This window comes from Syngnathus acus, chromosome 21, assembly GCF_901709675.1.
Source record: "Syngnathus acus chromosome 21, fSynAcu1.2, whole genome shotgun sequence".
Classification (NCBI taxonomy): domain Eukaryota; kingdom Metazoa; phylum Chordata; class Actinopteri; order Syngnathiformes; family Syngnathidae; genus Syngnathus; species Syngnathus acus.
In genome coordinates this window covers 14,101,688-14,111,851 of record NC_051105.1, presented here as the reverse complement: position 1 = coordinate 14,111,851, position 10,164 = coordinate 14,101,688, and the positions used below count along the sequence as shown (strand labels likewise).

General features: G+C 50.0%; 1 protein-coding gene across 2 annotated transcripts in view; it reads left to right on the top strand.

Moving 5' to 3' along the window:
* ubxn4 (UBX domain protein 4) overlaps positions 1–10,164 on the top strand; it is a 109,791-nt gene that overhangs the window by 66,388 nt on the left and 33,239 nt on the right. The gene's annotated exons all lie outside the window — the stretch shown is intronic.

Here is a 10,164-nt window from a genome sequence, read left to right as displayed (position 1 = left end):
GGGGGTACGTATGGGGGGGGGGAGACAATGGGATATAGTTAATAACAGGACATCGGTCAGCAGTGCAAAGGAGATGGATGGAGGAGCAGGAGGGGCGGAAGCGGATGTTGTTGAAGTTGGCAGTACGGGAGGTGGGGGTGACGGGGGGTTGGTAGTCCAAAAAGAGGAGATGGGTGAGCCATCGGGGAAGTGCCGGTCCAGATGTTGGACCAGATGGACCAGATGGTGATGCCGGTCGACCTCGACTGCACCCGCTCGAACGGCAGGCCCCAACGCACCACGGCGGCACACAGCAGAGCCACGGTTGGCGAGCCCGCAGGGAGTGGAGCCCGCAGGGAGTGGAGCCCGTCGCCCGAGAACGCCGGACGGAAGGCCAGAGAGCCAGGCCAGAGCTGCCGTAGAGTCCACAGCAGGCGGCCACAGGCTCAGAGTCGGGAGGCAGGAGGGTCCGGTGGTGGTTTTGGCCAGTTGGCTGTTGGCTAGCTGGCTAACGTAGCTGGTAGTCCGAGGGAGAGGAAACAGATAGGTGAGAGCGGAGCTGCGGGAATGCGAAGTGGACGGAGGACAACACGAGAAAAATAAAAGAAGAGACGGGTGCACTGAAAACAGGAAAACGAAAAACAAGTAACGGACACGGTCCGGGACAGAAGCGGCAGTCAACAAGTTTGACGCCAGCGTGCTCTAACCCGGAAGACAACAGACGGTGGGGGGAGTGATGCTCTGCAGACCTTTCCACACTGTTGAGGGATCAGGATTGGCAGAGAGGTGTTCTCCCCGTAACACCTCCTGGCTTTCCTGACCTCTCGGTTCAGTGTGTTTCTGGGCTGCTTGAACAGGTCCCGGGCGCCGCTCCTGTAGGCCTCCTCCTTGACTTCGCGCAGCCTCCTGAGGTTTGGTGTAAACCAAGGTTTGTCGTCGTTGTATGTGCAGAAGGTCTGCACACACAGATCCTCACAAAAACTGATGTATGATGTGACAGTATCAGTGAGTTCATGCAGGTCTGAAGTTGCAGCTAAAAACTCCCCAATCGGTGCAGTCAAAGCAGGCTTGAAGGTCCTGCCTTGACTCCACTGTCCACTTCCTCACAGTTTTTAGTTTCTGCCTGTAGGCCGGGATCAGATGAGCTAGACAGTGGTTCGAGAGTCCTAAAGCTGCACGAGCCACAGAGTGGTATGCATCCTTAATTACGGTGTAGCAGTGGTCCAGTGTCTGTGCCCCTCTGGTGGGACACGTTATGTGCTGTCTATATCTGGGGAGTTCGTGTGCGAGGTTCGCCCTGTTAAGATCACCCAGAACAATGATTAGTGAATTTGGTAGGAGTTTCTCCATGTCTGTCACCTGGTCAGCCAGCATCTGCGTGGCTTCACTTGCACGTGCGTGTGGTGGAATGTAAACAGCCGCCATGACGATCGAGGAGAACTCCCGTGGTGAATAGAACGGTCGGCAGTTTATGAAAAGTGTTTCTAGGAGAGGGCTGCAAAACTCTTTCAACACCGTGACATCAGTACACAAACGTTCATTAATGTAGAAGCAGAGACCACCTCCCTTTGATTTTCCGGAGAGCTCCGCGCTGCGATCTGGACGCATTAGCCGCATTAGCCAGCTAACTCCACGGCGTGGTTTGCCTGTATAACTCTATGAGCCACAGTGCCTGTTACTTTTTTGCCAATAATTTCAGTCAAGCAATCAAAACTGAACCACGTCTTCCCTCCTGTGTTCTGACCGACACCCGGGGGTGAAAAGAGCATAACCATCCGAGCCAACCCCCGATACAGTCCTCAGGCTCCCCAACAATAGCGGTAGCAGTTTGCATTATTTTACTGCAATGTTTTTCCTTCTTCAGATTTGTTTCAAGACTACAGTTAGTTAGACTTCACTTTGATGGTTAATGCAGTGATTGCAATTGTGTTGTTTTATCAAGTAGATTGGTATATTTACATTTCAAAAACCAGAAGCCATTCATTTACAAATCAAAGTCAAAGTCAAAGTCTGCTTTATTGTCAACCTCTTCACATGCCAAGACACACAAAGAAATCGAAATTACGTTTCCACTATCCCACGGTGACAAGACATAGTACACGACATACGTACATACAAGCAAACAACACAAAATAAAAACAAGAAGGCACAAACAATGAATAATAAGAGTGATGAATAAATAATAAATAAACAAAGAACACAATAAATAAATAAATAAATAAGAGGAGCAAAACGGAGCAAGTGTGCATACAGCAGACAGTCAGAATATAGCGCAAAAGTACAGGACGCTACGCAGAAGGGGGGAGAGAGTTCAGGATCCTAACAGCCTGGAGTACGAAGCTGTTGGTGAGTCTGGTGGTGCGGGAGCGCAGGCTCCTGTACCTCTTCCCAGAGGGCAGAAGATCGAACAACGAGTGAGCGGGGTGACTCGCATCACTCACAATCGTGGTCGCCTTGCGGGTGAGATGGGAGGTGTAAACGTCCTTCAAGGAGGGGAGTGAAGCACCAATAATCTTACCAGCCGTGTTCACTATGCGCTGGAAGAGCCTTCATGTTGTAGTCAGTGCAGCTACCACCCCAAACAGCAATACAGCTGGAGAGGACGCTCTCAATGGTGCCACGGTAAAATGTAGTCATGACGGCCGGAGGAGCACATGCTCGCCTGAGTTTCCGCAGGAAGTACAGGCGGCGCTGGGCCTTCTTCGCGAGTGATGCGGTGTTGGTGGACCAGGAGAGATCCTCACTGATGTGCACCCCCAGGAACCTGGTGCTGCTCACTCTCTCCACCACAGCACCCTCGATGGTCAGCGGCAGGTGTCGGGTGTGACCCTTCCGGAAGTCAACAACAATCTCCTTGGTCTTATTGACGTTCAGCAGGAGGTTGTTGTCCTTGCACCACGTGGTCAGAAGGTCAACCTCCAACCTGTATTGCAGCGGTGGCCAACCCGCGGCTCGCGAGCCGCATGCGGCTCTTTGGCTGGTTTCATGCGGCTCTTTTACGTTCATATCAACATTTGTGTTTATTTTTCGTGCGTATTTGCTTCGCTTGAGTTCAATATGGTATTTTGGTCAAACGCGCATGCGCGTGAGGTGAAATCCCGCAAAGGAGGAGGGACAAACCGAGCGATTGGTTTTGCTGGCTTTTTAATGAATGGCGACTGTGACTACGGGGGCCCATTAGGTCCAGAAAAGCTTAAAGTTGTTTTTTGTTGAACGCTATGGCAAGCCATTCTGCCTGATATGTCGGACGTCATTGGCGCATTTAAAACCTTCAAATGGTCAGCGCCACTTCAGCTCACGTCATGCCAATATCGATAAGGACTTTGCAAAAGGGACTGAATTTCGCAAGCACAAGTTTGGAGACTTTGAAAAGTCAGGCAAAAAAATGGGTACAGTTTTTCAAAAAAATTACAAAGCACTCAGAGACTGTCACACTTGCATTGTTTCAACTGGCTTGGAACATTGCACAGGCTAAAAAGCCATACAATGAAGTGGAGTTCGTTAAAATATGCCTCAGTGACGTTATTGAAATCTTGTCTCCTGAAAACGACAAACTAAAACGAATGGTCTGTCCCGCCACACATAGTAAGTGAAAAAACTTGTGTTTTTGTTTGTGGAATTTGTTGAACTGAGAGTTTGTCTGTGTGAGACAATGCACACAATGTTCATTGTTGAAAATGTGGTCTTTGGTCTGTGGTTTTAGTACTAGGAGTCAATTTGTCATTATCATGTTGGTGCGTGACATAATAATGTCACACAATAAATTTGGCTGAGCAGAGGTGTGTGTGTGTGTGTGTGTGTGTGTGTGTGTGTGTGTGTGTGTGTGTGTGTGTGTGTGTGTGTGTGTGTGTGTGTGTGTGTGTGTGTGTGTGTGTGTGTGTGTGTGTGTGTGTGTGTGTGTGTGTGTGTGTGTGTGTGTGTGTGTGTGTGTGTGTGTGTGTGTGTGTGTGTGTGTGTGTGTGTGTGTGTGTGTGTGTGTGTGTGTGTGTGTGTGTGTGTGTGTGTGTGTGTGTGTGTGTGTGTGTGTGTGTGTGTGTGTGTGTGTGTGTGTGTGTGTGTGTGTGTGTGTGTGTGTGTGTGTTGTGTGTGTGTGTGTGTGTGTGTGTGTGTGTGTGTGTGTGTGTGTGTGTGTGTGTGTGTGTGTGTGTGTGTGGGGGGGGGGGTGGTGTTCATGTGTGCTCATGTGTATGATGTGGCTCTTTGCGATGACACAGTAAAAAATGTGGCTCTTGGTCTCTGACTGGTTGGCCACCCCTGCTGTATTGATTCTCGTCGCCCTTGGTGATGAGACCCACCAGAGTCGTGTCGTCAGCAAATTTCACCATGCGGTTGGCGCTGTAGGTTGCAGCGCAGTCATGCCTCAGCAGGGTGAAGAGCAGCGGACTGAGCACGCAGCCTTGGGGGGCCCCCGTGCTCAGCGTGATGCTGGCGGAGATCTTGTCGCCAACACGTACCACCTGAGGTCTCTGACTGAGGAAGTCTAGTAGCCAGTTGCAGAGGTAGGTACTGAGGCCCAGCTCGGCGAGTTTGCAGATGAGTCGTTGTGGCACAATGGTGTTGAAGGCAGAACTGAAGTCCACAAACAGCAATCTCACATACGAGTCCCTACTCTCCAGGTGGGTGAGGGCCGAGTGGAGGGCCGAGCAGATGGCATCCTCAGAGGACCGTTTGGCTCGGTACGCAAACTGGAAGGGGTCTATGGTGGGGGGTAGAATGGATCTGATGTGCTCCATGACAAGCCGCTCAAAGCACTTCATGATGATGGGCGTCAGTGCCACGGGGCGGTAGTCATTGAAGCAGGACGGGGCAGGTTTCTTCGGCACAGGTACGATGGTGGCAGCCTTGAAACACGAAGGGACGACGGCTTGCTGCAGGGAAATGTTGAAGATGTCCGTGAAGACACCCGTCAGCTCCCCAGCGCAGTCCTTCAGCGCTCGACCCGGGATGTTGTCAGGGCCCCCCGCCTTACGAGTGTTGATAGCGGCAAGCGCCCTCCTCACGCTATCAGCAGAGAGGCACAGGGGCTGCTCTTGTGGAGGAGGAGGGGCCTTCAGCGGGCAAGTGCTGTTCTGAGCGTCGAAGCGAGCAAAGAAGCGATTGAGATCGTTGAGCAGACGGATGTCGCCCTCACAGCTCTGCGGCGCGGGCCGCACTTTAGTTTGTGATTGCACTTTAGTTTACATATTTAAATGCTCAGATATTAAGATGTGATAGACAGTTTTTGCATGATTTGAATGAGGCAAAATATCATGCTTTTTCTCTCGAAGCACCCTCCACTGAACGTCACGAGGGGCACGGTCGAACGCCTTCTCCAAGTCCACAAAACACATGTGGACTGGTTGGGCGAACTCCCATACCCCCTCGAGGAATCTGCCGAGGGTGTAGAGCTGGTCCACTGTTCCACGGCCAGGACAAAAGCAACACTGCGCCTCCTGAATCCGAGGTTCGATCCCCCGACGAACCCTCCCCTCCAGCACCCCTGAATAGACCTTACCAGGGAGGCTGAGGAGTGTGATTCTGCTGTAATTGGAACACACCCTCTGGTCCCCCTTCTTAAAGAGGGGAACCACCACCCCAATCTGCCGATCCAGAGGCACCGTTCCCGATGTCCACGCAATGTTGTTGAGGCGTGTCAGCCATGACAGCCCCACAACATCCAGAGCCTTTAAAAACTCCGGGCGGATCTCATCCACCCCCGGGGCCTTGCCCCCGAAGAGTTTTTTAACTACCTTAGTGACTTCAACCCCAGAGATTGGAGAGTCCGCCTCAGAGTCTCCAGGCCCTGCTTCCACAATGGAAGGCGTGTTGTTGGAATTGAGAAGGTCAAAGTATTCTCCCCACCGACTCACGACGTCCCGAGTCGAGGTCAGCAGCACGCCATCTCCACTGTAAACAGTGTAGATGTTGCACTGCTTCCCCTTCCTGAGATGCTGGATGGTGGACCAGAATTTCCTCGAAGCCGTCCGGAAGTCATTCTCTATGGCCTCGCCAAAGTCCTCCCACGCCCGGGTTTTTACCTCAGCAACCGCCGAAGCCGCGTTCCACTTGGCCATCTGGTACCTGTCGGCTGCCTTCGGAGTCCCGCAGGCCAAAACGGCCCGATAGGACTCGTTCTTCAGCTTGACGGCATCCCTTACCGCCGGTGTCCACCAGCGGGTTCGGGGATTGCCGCCACGACAGGCACTGTTAGAGTGGTGCTCACTCTAACTGATTTGCAAGAACCACACAGGAGACAGTATGCCTTTTGAACCTAACTTATTTGCAAGAACCACACGGGAGACAGTAGGCCTTTTGAACACTTGCAAGTGGAGAAATCGTTCGTCATTGTGCATATAGCGATGTTCAAACGAAGTCTGACCTAGCCCCCGTGCAAGAGCATATTTATTGAGAGAAGCAGAGTGGGGTTGAGAGTGGACAGGTTTGGTGAACCCCTGGCCTCTGGTCAAATCAGAGCAAGGGGTGTTTTAAGATGTGTAAACAGAACAAGTTTGATTGCTTCCTCTGCAGTTGGTCAATCAGTTCAAGGGATCTTAGCTGGGACTGTCTCGGGGTGCTGCCCGTCCTCGCAGGCATCGCCCCGGCTAACATCAGACGAGAAGCAGCCACGCTGGCCCTCTCCCGAAAGGCACAGACCAGTGAATCCCACCTCCTCCATAAGATCTTCACACACACCACGACGCGTGCGCCTAAAGTCACGACGCCCCTTTGCCATCCAAGCCCATGAGCTGCTCAGCACATCAGCTGACACTTCCAAGGCCACCTGGGTCAAGACGAAATGGAGAGAACAGTGGAAGTCAGCAGAACCATCTAGGCTGCACCACTACATCAATGACCCCACAGACGTCTCTGGCCTAGACTTGCCCCGGAAACAGTGGACAACCCTCAACCACCTGAGGACAGGCGTTGGACGCTATGGAGCTGCAATGAAGTGGTGGGGACTCGCAGATAGCGCCTCCTGCAAGTGTGGGGACCCAGTCCAGACAGTAGAGCACATCATCAGCAGTTGCCCCAAACACCGGCCACCGAATGGCAAACAAGGCCTGATTGATCTGGATGACGACACGTTGACCTGGCTCGCCTCAACAGAGCTGCAAGTCTGAAGTCATACGACAGAAGAAGAAGAAGAAGAAGGGATCTTAGCACTTTGTTCTACTACTTTAAGACAGGACAAGCTTTGTTAATTGTTACAGGTTACATTCCAACATAATCATAGGATCAAACTAATCTATCAACCCTAACATCCCTCCTGTTTATCATATGATTGTCACCCCGATTAACAAATATAAGCAAGAAAATATAATGAAGATAGAAAAATAAAAATAAAAACAAAGAAACAGTACATCATTGTATTCATCACTTGCGAGGCATCTTCGACAGTCAAATCATCAAGTTTCTGTCAAAAACGTTCAGCTAATCAGCATTATCGCAATCTTCTGTCAGCAGCGCATTAAAATCATTAGATTCGACATGCCTGAGATGTTGTATTTGCACTTCAACTACGGTCGAAGACACAGATCTTGATACAGCTGACTTCAAACACGAGATAACAGGTCATAAATGAGCACAACAATCACAGGAGTCACAAGTTTCAACAGCAGTTGCCACCAGGCGGCAGCGTATAGTCATGAAAAGAAATCCCATTGATGTGGGATCTTGTCCTCCGACATGGCCTGCTGTAAATTCTTCAGTGAGTTCATGGCGTCGTTGATGTGAGTGTCATTATCTCCTGGAATGTATGTGCAACAGGAAGTCCCAATAACGTGGCACACGCCACCTTGTGCTGTAGTCATCAAGTCCAGAACCATCCTGTTTTGAAAGACCATTAGTCCAATAGCCTGGATCTCTCAGTTTTGTCCATCAGCGAGCAAGTCACAAAAGATTGAAAATAGTTCAGTGTCTCCATTAGGAGTACCGTATGTATTCTAATTTTCGTCCAGGGCGATAATTAGAGAAGGTTTATGTCCAACGGGGGGTGGGCGATTAATAGAGAACACTTTTTGTCCGATCGCCAAGGGGCACTGAAATGGGCGATAATGTGTATATTTTCCTTACGTAGTATGCAATACCTGCATCTCACTGGTGTTCTTAACACTAGAACAGCGGCTGTTTTGATCTACCTTAAACAGCGGGGTGCGTCAATTGACGCTCCATCGATGCGACACGTTACCGTCGCACATCACATGTTGCGCGCGTCTTGTTATCGCGATCGTCTTGTTCGAGCGCACGCCCCGATAACGTAATTCTGTGAGGATATTGTAGCGGAGTGACGAGTGTAATTGTATCATAGTTTATGGAGAAAAACAATTTAAAAGGGACATTCGACGTGCTGTCATATCAGTCATGTTTAAACTTGCGCAATGACGTCGTCATGTGGTCGTGGAGGAAAACGTACGTTTTGGGGGGAATTTTTAGCAGCATGGGCGATAATTAGAGGTATCAATGTTTTTCATTTATGTCATCGCTAACACACACTGGGCGATTATTAAAATATGGGCGATAATTAGAATGAATACGTAAATTTTTTTTTTTGCCCCAACTCCTGATCCAAGGCAAAATCGCATAAAGCTTTGTCACCGACGGACCATACTTTGTGGCTGTCAGGGACATTCGCACCCTAATGTGGTGCAAAGGTCGCAACAGCCCTGCGTCGACGTCCAGAAGAGTTGTGTGCCGTTGTCATCTGATGATGCTGTATCTTCAGGTGTGGTCTGTTACCCACACTGGTGCACACACTCCTGTCCAGTTGGCAGGCAGCATCGGACAACCCTTGTGACCACAAAGCCACCAGCCATTCTGTATGCAGTAGGTTCCGTTTGATGGTTCAGCTATGTTGTTCGGAGAGTCCTCACCACTTGAAATGGCTCTCATATCCTGGCACTCAGCGGTGATGTCCAAAGCTCCCATCCAGTTTCCTCCTGGAGAGCAGTCGTTAATGCATTTGTGGGATCTCACAGTGAACTTAACATACTGGTACCAAGGGTTGGTTTCGTATGGGTTTCTGGGGTCCCATGATCAGTCCTCAAAGTTCTCATCAGGTGACCATCTTTTTCCTCGGTTGACGTTGTCAATCGGTCTATTCAGATGAGCCTATAGACCAGGGGTCACCAACACGGTGCCCGCGGGCACCAGGTCGCCCGTGAGGACCGCATGAGTCGCCCGCAGGACTGTTCGAAAATTAGCTCAAATAGCGGCACTTGCCAGTGAGCTGCATCTTTTTATTTTACAGTCAAACCTCGGTTTCCGAAATTCCCGGTTCTCGAACAAATCGGAATTTGAACAAAAAATTCGAGATTTGTTTGCTTCGGTTGTTGAACAAAATTCGGAGGTCGAACATCGCGAGATGAGCCCGGAGGACCCGAGAAAACCCGACCGCGCGGCCCGGTTGCCGACTGACTCCGTAGTTATTATATTTTCGTTACTTTGAGGATTGTTTTAACCCCTAATCATGCCTCCAAAGAAAGCAAGTGGAAGCAGTAAAGCCATCCTAAAACACAAAGATGCTCTTAAAGCAATGCGAGACTGAGCGCCCGGCACGCTGCGGTTGCGCGATGGGACCAAATTAAGCTCCCTGCGCACTGAGGTCCACTTAAATTTTGGAAAGTACATCAGGACTTTACAAATATTTTCTAAATTTCAGCGACGGCTCTGTCACCATAATGCGACCAGCGCGGTGCAGTGGCGCGGTCGGCGACACGCGACTATTGCCCGTTCGGTGGTGCGCTGCAGTTGCGCGATCAGACCAAATTAAGCTCCCTGCGCACTTAGGTCCATTTAAATTCTGGAAAGTACATCAGGACTTTACAAATATTTTCTAAATTTCAGCAACAGCTCTGTCACAATAATGCGACCAGCGCGGTGCAGTTGCGCGGTGGGCGAAGCGCTACGGTTGCGCGTTCGGCGGTGCGCTGCAGTTGCGCGATCGGACAAAAATGCGCAAATGAAAAAATGCCTTAAAAAAAGGCGTTTTTCTTTTTTTTTTTTGTCTTGGAACGGACTAAAATGTTTTCTATTATTTGTAATGGGAAAAATAGTTGCGGAATTTGACCGATTCGCTTCTCGAACCGCCTTCTGGAACGGATTGTGGTCGAAAACCGAGGTTTGACTGTATTTTTGCTATTCTTGTTAAAATCACAATTACATGTGAACTGGAAATGAAAATAATAACACATAGTGTAAGCTAAATTG